Source organism: Mytilus californianus, unplaced genomic scaffold (genome assembly GCF_021869535.1).
Source record: "Mytilus californianus isolate M0D057914Y unplaced genomic scaffold, xbMytCali1.0.p SCAF_14, whole genome shotgun sequence".
NCBI classification, from domain to species: domain Eukaryota; kingdom Metazoa; phylum Mollusca; class Bivalvia; order Mytilida; family Mytilidae; genus Mytilus; species Mytilus californianus.
The window spans coordinates 26394827-26409793 of record NW_026262626.1 but is presented as its reverse complement, the minus strand read 5'-3'; positions in this window follow the sequence as shown (position 1 = coordinate 26409793).

Here is a 14967-nt window from a genome sequence, read left to right as displayed (position 1 = left end):
TTGAGATCAGCTTGGGCGTGCCGAGGTGATCTCAAATGACGACTTACGGGGAGGTCGGGCTTGCGGGTGTAGTCACTTCGATGACCATTCATGCGTTTGTTGAATGGCTGTTCTGTCTCGCCAACATACTGCATGCCACATCGACACTCAAGAAGGTATACAACATTTTGGGTTTTTCAAGTTACATTACAAAATATAGTGTAGACAGACCCAGTGGAGTGGCAGATAATGTTTGAGTATTTAGTAATTGTTGGCAAGTCAGACATCGTCTGTTACCACACGACTTGCATCATCCTGCAGTTGAACCGCTTTTAATAGAGGAGACGTCAGCTCTCACAAATAAGTCTTTCAGACTTGCCGATCTTCGAAAAGCTAAGACAGGAGGATTGGGAAAGATCTTGGATAATTTTGGGTGCTTGGCAATAGTTTGCCAATTAGCACGGATCAAACGTGAAAGGTTAGTAAGGCAGGATTGTATGTTAAAACAAACGGAACTATTTTACTGCGACTCTTCTGTTTGTACTGTAACAGGTCATTGCGGCTGTTATTGTTGGCACGCGCAAACCCCTTATCTATGTCCCATTTTTATAACCTCGTTTGGTCAAAAATCCGCGAAGTTCCTGTAACCTTTTAGTGACAGCCTCCTCAGAGGAGCAAATCTTCCTTATTCTGAGAGCTTGACTGTACGGGATACTATCTTTGCTCGAAGAAAATCTGCAGTTTATTTATTTATTTATTTATTTATTTATTTATTTATTTATTTATTTATTTAGTATTTTTTTTGATTTTCTGCAAAAGAAACTCCTTAAGTATCTTGCATTGGCAAGAACGAAAAGTGGCGAAAACTAAGAACGCTTATTTGTAATCAGACGGTAGATGTAAATGGCATTTTTAAATGTAGTGTCAAACTTAGACTTTTCTCAATCCAAATTAATTCTTAGTTGAAACTATACATTATTACATGTTGTTCCAAGGCCTGAGAAGTAAAAAGAATATGGTAATTGTTCATGATATATTTTGCCAATATTATTGACTTTCAACAAATGGCATTCCCTGCTATATCTTAAAACACTGCACAATACTGAATTAACATATGCATTTATACATGAGCTTTAAATGATCGAAAACAAAAACAAAAACAACAACAATGAATTGCATTTTGAAAATGACAACATTTCGATTTTTTTTTGGCTTAATCAATTCTGCCTGAAGTTTGAATTATATCTAAAAGTACTGATAAAATCAAAATTAAGAATAATTTTATGCAACATATAATTGAGTTAATACTTGTAATTTGAAAGCAAAGTAATGTTTTGATTTTCAATGCTTCAAAAACTTCGAGTTTTCAATAGTTGAAACTTCATTTGATAATTTTAGCTATTGGCTTCAATAGGGTTAAAGCTTGCAAATATATCATATGAATGCAGAAATATATATTTAAAATTTGGCAGGCCTCAAAGTGTCTTTTAAATAAATTAAAGAACAGTAATAAAAGGACACCCTTTGCTTCGGGTATTGCCAAGTGCGTGTAGAGATTTTGTGTTCATTCTTTTCCAGTAGATATTAACTCAGATTCTAAGAATAAGATGAATAGAAGTTTGTCCGTTTTGATCGATATTTAATAATTCGTGTGAGCAGTTTGGGCAATATTACTAATTACGGGGGCCTCGGTGGCCGAGTGGTCTAAGTAGTTACTACTGTAATCACTAGCCAGTCAACACTGAGGTTGTGAGTTCGAACCCCGCTCGTGCGGGTGCACTCGACTCAAATCTTAATTGACTAGGATTGTTAGTTTTCCTATCGAAGGTCGGTGGTTTTCTCCGGGCACTCCGGCTTCCTCCACCAATAAAAACTGGCCGCCACGAAATATCACAAAAGCGGTGCTTAAAAGTGGCGTTAAAACACCAAAAATCAAATCAAAATCAAATTATTAATTACTCAATTCATTTAAAAACACACATTTTATTTCGATTCCAAGAAGAACGGACACTGGATCCGTATTCTAATTAGGTTGTTTAACTGCTGAATGAAGTCATTCGTTCCAACTAAAATTGTCTTTGGTAAAACAAATAAGGTCAATATGTTTACTTCCACATATTCCATAGAACTTTTTTATACAAATCAAATTCCAAGGTCGCGTTTAAACAAACTAATAGCTCCGTGCATAAACTGTGACTTTTAAACTGGCTATCTGAAGGAAAAATCCAGTTATTAAATTGGTGAAGTACGGCAGGCGGGCGTGCAGTTTCCAAACTTTAAATTATGAACCGTTCAACCAATGCCTTTCATATTTTAATATGTTGATAATGATGACAAAATGGAGGTCAAGTTTGATATTGACGATTTTCACTTTTACCGTTCATGATATGCTGTAGCCGTTTCCGTTCAATAATTTATGAACCCTTCTACCAATGGTTTTATTATGTTATATTTTGTTGTTACTGATAACAAAATACAGGTCAAGTTCAATATCGACTATTTTCACATCTACCCTCCAGGAGTTATGGTCTTTAAATGAATATTTTATTTGCAAAAGCATACAGGACGTGCTATGGCAATACATAATATATACACAATATGACAAAAGACTAATAGCAAAGAACAATACACTAATAATATAACTTACCAATAATATCCGATCTAGCTTTCCACATGCATTCTTCAAATAGTTACAGAGCTTAACTGTAAGGGATCTAGAAGTAGCTTTCAACAAACAACATAGTTTAAAAGTATAAGGCCATGAACAATAAAAACGTGGCAAAAAATATTTATGGTTGCTCTATATGCTGTACATACCAATACCAAGTTAAATTCGCTCTCAACACATTGCATATTACCACATAGACGTAGTTCTCTTGGTATATCAGAGAAACGACCAACTTCAACATTTAGTTGCAATGTACTACTTTGTAGTTTTGAAAGAAGGTGAACATTATTAATGTAACAATGTAGCTTTAGAAATTCTGAAGACAACAATCAATCTTTGCATTTGTATATACAGTCAATTTCTCACAACCATATGTAATGCGTGTCTTTATAACACGATAAATCAGTATTATTCTAGTAAAATTTGATCTATTGTAAAATGGAAGTTTATTTAGTTTCCGTACAATTACTTATGAACAACTAGACCAATGCTTTTAAAATTTTGATATTGTTAATATTGAAAAAAAGGAAGGTCAAGTTCGATATTGATAATTTTCACTTTCGTCGTCAAGGAGTAATGGTTCTATTTTGATTGAAAAATTGCACGTTATTTCGTTTCCGTGCAATAAATTATGAAACGTTTAATCAATGCTCTTAAAATTTTAATATGCTGTTACTGAACGCAAAATGGTGATCAAATTCGATATTGACGATTTTAATTGATGCGTTCAGGAATAATGGTCCTTGATAGAAGGAAAATAAACATAGAATGGGGCATACCCAAAGAGCCAGAAAGCGCATTTCAAAATACAGAAAACCTAGTTTGCTGTCAATTTGACAGCTCATTCCTTGTTTTTTTTATTTTTAAGTCGAAAATAAAATACAGATTGCTCTATTTTTCTATTTAGTATAAGCGATTGTGTACGTGCTGTTGTTTTCTTGTGGTTGTTTCAGTTTTGACGATGGAGAAATTAAGATTGAAACATTTATATGTTTTCATTCATAACTTTTCAAAAGAAAATTTGATTACATACATCTAAAATGAAAATTATATAATTTATTAACTCCTTTTAAAAATCCTAGATCGAATGTTAAATAATGAATACACGTAGTTTGTCTAAAGTGAAAATACATTTCCCAATATTTCTCGGTTTTAATTGATAGATATAAGAAGATATGGTATGAGTGCCAATGAGACAACTTTCCATCCAAGTCAAAATTTATAAAAGTAAACCATTATAGGTCAAAGTACGGTCTTCAACACAGAGCCTTGGCTCACACCGAGCAGTAAGCTATAAAGGACCCCAAAAATTACTAGTGTAAAACCATTCAAACGGGAAAACCAACGGTCTAATCGCACGAGGGAAATATGACTTTTCGAGAGTGAACAAAATTAATCTTTATACCTCCCTAAGCCAAGGGAAAATAGTATTTCATTCCACTGCCTACACTTCCTGTAATATAAAAAATAAATTTAAATATTTTTCCCTATCCGCTTGCTTTCATAACTAAACACGGAATAAATATTGATGAACGGTACCAATTAAATGTTTATTATTTACTTTTTTTTATTATTTTTTCGGGGGGAAAGGGGGGGGGGGGGAGTTGTTAGGTCTGAAATAATTTTAAATAAGAACATTACTATACTATTGTAATTTAAAAAGTGTAAAAGGTTATGTACATTAACCGCGCGTAACGTCGCACAAGGAAGTCCCGACGTTCAGAGGGAATGTTGAGAAGGGAAAATGAAGTTTTGTTCAACGTCACGTGGAATAGTCTCACCCAATCAAATGTTGATTTGGCTAACAATATTGACATGCAGTGGAATAAAATTTATCATTCAATATTGACCGAACTTAAGCATGTTTAGTAGGTTTTTCTTTATGAACTGGATTTTGAATAGCAAATCACTTGCGGAAAAAGTATATTCAACTCGCAAAACGTAGAATGCTTCTAAGTGTATAATTATGGTAAAATTGTTTGATGTACAACTGGTTTTGGTAAATAATTGTCATTACATACATGTCCTATTTAGGAATACTGAATAAAATAATTAGTGTCTTTTATTTCGATAAATATGTTTGTTTTTTTTTTAATTGCCGTTGGCCTCAGTAGATCGAGTTTGAGCATTATACCCAGGTATGGCAATGTTCATAAGGTTCAAAAAATGCATCTCCTCCACAAGAATTAACGGCAAGTAACATGAGCAATCCTGTACGTCAATTTCGGCTATTGCTGTTGTGATTTTTTCTTTTTGGTAAAATAATGTTTCTCTGCAAATTTACGAAATTGTGAAGTAAAGATTGTTTCACTGGATATTCTGCAGGGCTCTCAGCCGGATGTTTAAGCCTAATATGATTAATCATATGTGTTGCACAATCACAGTATGTGAACTTCCCAGCAAGTACTCGAGTATTCGTTGCCATCCCTTTTTAATAAACATATCTTTTACCATCAAAGAGTACATGGTAAATTTTCATGCACTTATATCCACGTCATTTGATGTACATACTATTCTATTGACATTACATGCATTTGTAGCCAGTAGGCGTGACAGTCGGTAGTAGGACATGCAAACATCACGACTGACTTTGTTGGCTTTGAATTAAATGCATATCGACAAACAAAATGAAATTCATCAATCAAAATAGAACGGTTTAATCATGTCCAGTAAAACAGTGCGATTGAATAATTCTCAAACCAATTGAATTGCTTTCGGTGTGTTTTACTTACACTCTACAGTATTTGTACATGTCCATATTCAGGTTGTCCATATATATTTTTCAAATCGCAAACCATAGAGAATGATGGTCAATAATAACAAGGTTAGTATATTAATATATATCATTATTCAAATAATTATTTATTTCACTAATTAGATTTTTTTTTAATTCATCGTTTTAAATTTGTTGGGTACTTAGTATTTATTTAGATATTAGATATGAAGAAATTCAATCATATCTTATTATTGCAATTTAAAACATTTTTGAAATACATGTCGGTAAGATATGTGCATCTAATTCGTCCTATACCAAAACAAAATTGTGTTGATTAACAAATGCCTACTAATTGTCCATAAAAAATAAGTTTGTATATTCAAATTTCATATTTTAACAAACATGAAGTATTTATCATGGTTATATATATATAATTGTATGTACAGATGTTTAATTACGTTAGTAATGTTTTATGGTAACATAAGAGACATTTACGTATCCATTTAACTGTAATGCCTTTATAACAGATATTTTGAATCAGTGAAATTTAACACAGAGGCGGAAAAAATCTAAGTTAATGGCCAACCAACTCGTGCTAGTGTTCGTACAATTTTCGAAGTGATAATTTCAACCTCACCACTTGGAACTATTTGTTTAATAGTTTCCTTGTGAGTAGCACCCTCTATCAACGACTTTTGATCAGGAATGTAAGCCCTGAAATATTGTATTAACTGGAAGATATATCCTCTATATGCAGGCGTTCCTTGAATGTTGATACATAGAAATGGCAAGCTGTCAAATGTCTTTATTTTTCATTTTTAGTACACTTTCCATGCATTTAATTTGGATTAAAAAAGTATGAAAACTTTATATTTTATGAAATTATGTAAATATCTATCAGAAAGCTTCTCTTAGAATGTTGCCAATGTAACTACCAAAAAACATGATTGCAAAACTGTAAACAGAATTTTGTGAAAAATGTTAATATTCTGATGTAATTATGACATCATAATGTTTTAAAAGAGAGACGAAAGATACCAAATAGATATTCAAATTCATAAGACAAAAATGGCAAAAAACGAAAAACAGACAAACAATATACAGAACACAACAAAGAAAACAAACTAAAGACTGAGCAACACGGACATCACCAAAACCGAGAGTTAGCTCAGGTGATCCGAAAGGGTAAGCAGATTCTGCTCCACATGTGGAAAATGTTTTCAAATCATTTATATTTACACTTTTTATTTTTCTATCGATATCGTGAGCAAATTAAGAGTTGGAAAGATTTAACCTTCCCAGATCGGCTCAAAACACAAACAAATTAAAGAAACCGAAAGACAAAAGACACAAAGTTAAGTTCTTCGGTACTCAAGTCTGTTTGTTTCTGTTTGGTCTAAAAGGCATCGTTTCTAGCTTATTTATAAACAACCCCCTTTAACTGGTATCCTTAACATAAGGAATTAAAAAAAAAGCTTTATAAATGTCTTTTTTCCGAAGCGCTTTCCTGAATTTTACTTCACCAGGAAAGCTCAAAGCCAAATATTTGAAAGCCAAGGACGTAAAAGAACGGCAACAGTTGATAAGTTTTATGATAAAAAGGATTTAAAATACCAGCCAAATCCATTTTATGTTAACTTTGCCTGAGAGAATTGAAACCTAATTTATGAATTTATAACATGTTCATTGATGTTATAAACGGACAATTTAAGAAAAAAAATTGTTATAAATCGTGTATTTTTCGAAGTACTAACTATGGAGCTAATGATACTCTCGACCCAGTGGTATCGACCCAGTGTAGAAAAAAGCACTCACACTTTTTGGCGCTTGAAATTTGATGATTGCCAGTGATCTAAGAATATCAAAACATTTTAATTAAGTCAATGGCTGACTTCGCTATAAGGTTTATTGTAGTGTAAAACACCCTTCGGTAATGATCAAGCAGGAGAAAAACATAAAAGGAACTAGACTAATGAATGTCATGATACAAATAATTTTTGCAAACGTTTAGTGTCTTAAATCTATTTTTAAAAATCTATTGATCAACTTATATAGACTAGAAACATCTTATTCAAGACCTTGCTGATAAATATTCCGTATTACAATAATGCATGATGGTCTTGAGGTATACCTTATAAGTTCTAACATTGTTTATCATCTTAATTACTTGTACGTGTTATGGTGTCCTTTTTATTTGTCTTTGTATATTTGTCACCTTTATTATTTTGGGTATATACGTTTGGCGTGGCTATATATTTATAAATCCCGTCATTGTGTTATTGTGCTATAGTCATTTTTGTATTCTTGTCTTTTATGTTTGCTTTTGTACTTTGTCTATATATGCCATTTGTTTTTCTTTGTTGAAATAGTTATTTGTTTTTATAGTGATTAAGATTATAACACTGCTGTACCCCAATATTTGATATGTTTACAAATTACGCCAGTGTTGCTATTTTTTGCGCAATTGAAAAATGGTCTGTGGCGCAAATGAAAGATTGTTTTGGCGCATATAACATGCTAATTGGCGCAAACGCAAAAACCGGGAATTCTGTATGACTGTTATACAAGTGAGAGGTTTAGCTAGCTATAAAAGTAGATTTAATCCACCATTTTCTACATAAAGAAATGCCTCTGCAAACCCAGGACAGTTGTTATCCTTCCGTTTGATGTGTTTGAGCTTTTGGTTTTGCCATTTGATAAAGGACTTTCCGTTTTCAATTTTCCGTGGAATCGGTATTTTTTTTTTTTTTTTTTTTTTACTTTTTTCTATCTTTGCCATAAGTTGGGATTTTCAAATAATAGCATTCAGTCGAGTTCAACCATTGATATTGCAACAAATTTCAAAGATATATCTTTATTTCTTTTTTCTCTGTGTATATATTTGAATTATATATATCGGGACTTTAATCTATGTTCTCTTTACCGCAGTTGATGCTTTAAAACATAATTTTCAAGATTTCATTTCGCCATAACAAATTTTTCGATCAAAATATAGAAGTACAAATAAATGAAATCGTATTTATTATTATTTTTTTCAAATTAAAAGTATGTTCTCTGATTTGTCTTACAATTTGCTATCATTTACAAATATATATGGAAATTATACGAGATTTGCATATGCCTTGTATGTGCATCAATTAACTTCCGGTTATGAAATTGATAAAAATGATTCCCGTTCAGAAACCTAAATATTAAATATTAAAATTCAACAACATAAATGGTGGTATATCAAATCGTCATGAAAAGTAAACACATTCGAAGTAAAATCCTTAGACATACTTTTCAAAAATCCTCACTAGTTCTTAACGTTACATAAGTACATCATTTGTTTCTTATTTTCAGGAACCACATTGGCGGGTGGTACATATTTTGGCACAGTATCAGCTTTTGGATTCCTTCCTATTCCTTTCTTAACAATAGCGTTACTCATGATGGCAATGCCGAGTAATGTTACTATTAGAACAACTGTTGCGTCAAGACCTGTTGTTCCAACAACTGTTTCTGTTATTGTTCCGACAAATTTTTCGGTTACTGTTCCAACAACACAAGCAGCCGCACAAACAAGTAAATATTTTGGGATTAAGAACCTTTACCTTATGTTTTAGGGAGATGACAAAATTATATTGCTTGTATGCTTCAACGTCAAAACTATCATAACTGAAACTCCTTGTCTTCAATAACAATAAATTAGGAAAGACTTTTAGAGATTTAAAAACATAAATATTATTCCAACAAAATGTTTATCCAAATAATGTAAGTATACAGGTTTTTGTGGAACATTAACCGTTCCTCTCCTTATCATGTAAGATTTCTACTTTTATTGGGTAAAACATTAAGTTGTTCTTTAATGATTCAAATAAATGCTTAAATAAGCCTTCCCATATCATAAGTCACAAACATCATCAAGTGAGTATACTGATTGGATATTTAAAAGGTTACCTATGCACATGTAACGTGGATGGTTTCGTACACATGAAAATTGCGACCAAAACACTTGCTTCACAGTCTGCTTATTTCTCATGAGCACGCTGTTATAATCTAATGGAGTGTTGTGCAACGTACTTGTCCGAAATGATAGTGTTCACCTTATGTTAAATTTATTAAAGTCTCAAAAGTGCTAGGTTTTTGAATCATTCACAACACAATTACCTGATGAGTAACGTTGACGGTCACAGTTGCTACAGGAAGACTCCGGATGAAAGAATTGCAGAGCAGTATTTTTAATTTGTGAGGAATAAACAAGTTCTTTATTAAACTATCTAGTTGTCAACAACTGTCCAATATAGTTAATGTAGATTAAACTATGTGTGTTAGTCAGGGGATTCATTTGAAAATTTTATGTTTTTCTTTGTTAGAGTTATTTAGTCAAATTTAATTTCCATCATTTGAATTTCGTATATTTTACCTTATGATTTTGGTTTATTTAATCAATTTAACTTTATGCTGTTGCTATTAATTTGAATAATCAACTCATTTTGAGTCATATGGATAGCACCATGTGTTCCAACAAATTGCCCTAAAGGATATATCATATCAAATGACCTAACAGCTAGTACTAGTTATTACTTCTTCAGTGGAGATGATACGGAAAGCTGGTCTAGTGCTTTGGTCAGTATAGTTTATGTTATATCAGATTAAATACCATCTTAATAGAGTATGCTTAATTTTGATTGATTGATAAATTATGTCATTTATATTAAATATGGTTATATTTAACCATCCCCTTGAGGATATGCAAAAAGATATACCTTTTTTCATTTCAACTTTTGTCATCCTGCACGGAAACGCTTGATAATTTTTGCCATTTATAAAATGCAACTGCTTTGCTACAGATGGAATGCAAATGAATATTGGCATTGTATTTCGAATGTTAAAATGATGTTTGATGTCAATTAGCAGATATTTTATGTCCAAGAGGAGTATTTGCAAACAATAACGCATTGGAAATAAAATGTACTACTCGTATTCTTTCTCTCGACTTTTTTTTGGCAAACATCCTTCCTGAACATGATGTTTATCTAACAAATTCCGCACAGTTAAAAGTTTTTAATTTCATAAACAGTGCGAGTATCTGTATGAAGTTATAACTTAGTCATTATCATGAAAATAATTATTTTAACGGAAATTTACCTCTCTTGGCGGAATTATGAAAAATGGTTTGACAATTATTTAAAATCAATTGCAAAACATTAAAATACTAATCTATGCATATTTGCTTCCAATTTTTGACGTTTTTACCTATTATGTCTATTTGTTTTGCTCACACATTGTTGTCAATATAATGGCATACAAGTAACTGGTTTAACTAACTATAAAACCAGGATTAATCCACCATTTTCTACATAAGAAAATGCCTGTACCAAGTCAGAAATTTGACAGTTGTTTTCCATTCGTTAGATGTGTTGAGTTTATTGGTTTTGACATTTTATAAAAGACTTTTCGTTTTGAATTGAAGTTCGATATTTTTGTTATTTTTCTTTTTTATCCATTTAAAACATGTTAAAAATACTTTCAATTGTAAGCATTAAAGATTAACCATCCTTCACACAATAATATCTAAATGTTAAAAAAAGATGCTTTATAGAAAAGAAAACAAAAAGATAATTTATTTAATATTAGACACTTGTATTTCCCTGATTTATTTTAAAATTCATAAAACCACATCCTACATTTAAACGTAGAGAATTTATGTAGATATTAACAAAGTCTAAGACATTTCCACACATGTCATTTCCAATTTGATTAGCTTTTCTGTGTCATCCACTTAGATAGTGCAGCCTTTACACAGGCACGTTATTGCAGTGTGAATGAAAAGAGATTACGTCTATAAAACAACAAATAACAATAGAAATGGTGAAGATGACACAAGCAATTCAACTAGAGGGTGTCGTTAGCAACGCTCTTAACTAGTTACGTTATTATTGATCGTGCTTTTCTAAATTCAAGGCAAACAGTAAACGTATCATGTGTTGTGTTATCTAGAAATATGTTATAAATTTAGATACTGCAGCTGTGCCTTGTTTGCGATTTTAGAGAATATGTACCATGAAAGGTGCCTACCTATGGAGGCCAAACACTGAAGCAGAGGCTAATGCCGTCAAAAGTACGGTTGGTTTCGGTACGTTATGATTAAAGTAATCGATTAATGTATGTATCGTTGTAATAAAAAACAATAGCGACTATTCATTGACAAAACATCTCTATGTACTTGTTCTTTGTAAGTGTGAAAAAAGATCCTGTATAAGTTTCAAACTTTATCATTCAAATAACATGTATCAAGAAACATATTGTTTTATTGTCGATTTGACTGCAATGCTATATAGAAATATCTGTTTCTTTAAAAAGAGTGGGAAAAGTATTAGAACTGTTGATGAAGATGAAGATTGCATTTTTCATTCCTAGATTATTAAGAGAAGATGCCATCCTTTTAAGATTAGTGTTTCAGTATTTATCCTCGAATCTATGCTATCTTATCACCAACCCCGGGCAACAAGGACATTTCAAATGTCTTTGTTTGATACTAGAAGTTGAATACCCAAAATAAATACCGTCTTTTGTTAATTTTGCAGTAAGATAACTAAGTTCTAAAATCTGGCAAACGGTTTCATAATAGGAAGCCAAACAATTAATGTGTTTGCCATAGCCATTTGAAGTTTACAGAATCTGCGATGAAAAGGAGTTGATTGTAAAATTTGGCACCAACATATCAACGTCCGACCGCCCGCCCGCCATCACCATATTATGTGCCGGTTTTGCAATTCATCCCGATTAAAAATTCTGAAAAGGCTTTTTAGAACTACATCATTTAAAAAAAGATAGATATTTTGACCTCTGAAGAAGAAAACAAATAATCCCAATCCACGTCACACAAAACGTACTGTCCAAAAACCTATATCTCAAATCCATCACCTATTTGAGGAAGGTTTTCGAAAAGGGATGCGAAGATTTGAAATCCATCATATATATAATAAAAGCCATAACTCTGTTTGCTGTTGGAAACGCATACATCCTATCTGATAAAAAAGAACAGTGCGACTAAATATAGCTAGTTACTATATAATCACATCCATTGAATTTTATTAACTTGTTTGAGAGGAGTTGCGAACGGGTGATGCATAACCTATACAAACAAATAACCGCAAATAAGAAATAGCGTGGATAGTGTATTATGTTAAGAAACAACAGATGCAAAAAGGTGCGCTCTGCAAAGTCTAGAATTAAGGATCTTTATTTACAACATCGATCATGAAAAACTTAATACTGTTAAAGTATGTCCAGCAAACCGCACATAAATTGTCCAGTACTAAACAAAGTTTTGATGAATAAGTCAGTTCAAGGTTTTCAAAAATGAAAAACAAATTCTAAAAGTGTTCTTGTAATCTCTTTTGTTAATTACAATTCAAATCTAACATGTGTGTGAGTGAACACTTGTAATAAACAATAATAAGGTTATCTCGAATAATGCTAAGTAGAAAATAGTTTCTGAATGAAAAAGGGAATAGTTTAATAAGAGACATTGTGCAGATCGTTGTATCATGGTATAAATATGACCATGAAAAAAAGATAACAGTAAAATCAAACATCTTCATGAATACTCTAGACACAATTAGTACACTGGTCCCAAACGACAGTATACAATCGCTCCAAATCAAAAAACTTACAAATTGATTTTGTAAAATTTTAGGTAAAACTATACATTAATTCTTGCAATATATTGAGAGTTTAATACTTTTGTTTTAAAAACAAATCTATTGAAGTCAAAATATAAGCTGAATGAATATTTATGTTTGTCTAATTTGAGTAGAACTTCCTTGATTTATTTCAAATTATTCCCCGTTTTCTTGCTTTAAGGATGTTTTTTTTTTTATCACCATTGATTGTTAACTTGTTTATAACAACTAAAGACGTTATGCATAACATGAAATTCTAGAGCTTATAGTAATGAAAAATATCAACCTTCTCTTCCGCTATAAATAGTTTCTAATGTTGGAACCCAGATTGACAGTCTACCTCATTACTGATGAATTGAAAAAAAAATTAACGTTTTTTTCCCACACTGTGATACCTAAATCAATATGCGAGTTTCACGTTTCGTGACCTTGAAACGATTGAACTTTCTATTACATATTCGCCAGTTAAATCACATAATAATAAACAATGTTCGTCTTTTGAATATCACTTTCAGCAAGTTTTGTAAGCGTAAATTTGGATATTTTGTACTATTTTCAGACATACTAGGAATTAGTGTAATAGTTGGGCCATAAACTACGGTTCAATCCGTATACACAAGTATGGTTTACCATTACAGGGCTTGGAATTTAAGTTTATTTGTATAAACAAAGACCATTTTATAATTAGTGTATAACTTTTATATTGCTATCATCAATTGTTGGTGCATTCCTTGAACAATTCATATCGGCAGTGCATGTAGCTAATACAACGACATTTTCTGAAATTCTAATAAGTTCTTATTTCAATTTTAACAATATCTATTAAGACGTAAGACCCATTTCAATTGAGTAAAGTTAGCCTTCCTATCTGAATAAAAGGTGCATATCTAAGATTTCAAACTTTTACATCTGTTGATAGTTTAACAGGAGTCATTCAACATTGTTAGCATCTACGAGTTCCTGTTCTGAGGTATAAAAAAGGAAAAATGAAAAATGAATATACGTCAATATGTCAAAAATCTTGGGTAATCATATATTCAAATATTTATATGATCATATTCTTTTTGCCGTTTTTAGGTTATACCGTTCCTGATGAAACTAAATTAAAAACAAAACACTTCGAACACAACGAATGTTATTTTCATTATTATTTACTCCGTCTAAATTAGAGAATTTTAAGTTTCAAACGAAACTTACGTTCGTTAACGCAAGTAACTTAGGCTCACAATTATACGGACTTAAAAACCATAATATAAATTGTGGTTGTCTCCCTTCGCCGGTTTCAGCATTTCAGATTTCATTCGTATAGTTATAATGTTGTTTCAATTCTAAAATAACATTCATGTATCAGGCACGGACCATTTGATTTTCGAGGGGGGGCTGTGAATTTAAAATGAAGATAATTATGGCCCTGATTTTGACTGACTGAAATCGATTTCACAGTTGGACAGCACCTTAAATTGAGTTAAAAAAATGTCTACAGTTTGCCCATTATATAATTTTCAAAACAATTTCAGCATTAAAATGCAACCCCCCCCCCCCCCCCCCCCCGTAAAATCAAATGATCGATGACTAAATGACAAATTAAACAAGTTTATGCGTTATACATAAGGTTCTCCTTTATACAATCATATCTAATTGGGAGGGGCCTAGATCAAATTTGAAATAAACAGGCAGGACCCTCGAATTATGGTGACACAAATTTTGGAAGAGTATTTACAAAATCAAAAGGCAGAATAAAAAAAATGGCTGCAAAACAAGACGATTGGAATATAGAAAAAATCATGTTGGGAAGCTAGGACAAAATAGGCTTTACGAAATTTCGCCAAAAAAGTTAGAAATAAAACAAATTTATCCATGCACCCCTCCCTTAAAAATAAAAAAGTTGCTCCCTTATCAAAAACATGGACATTTATTTAGCTGTACAAAAAATA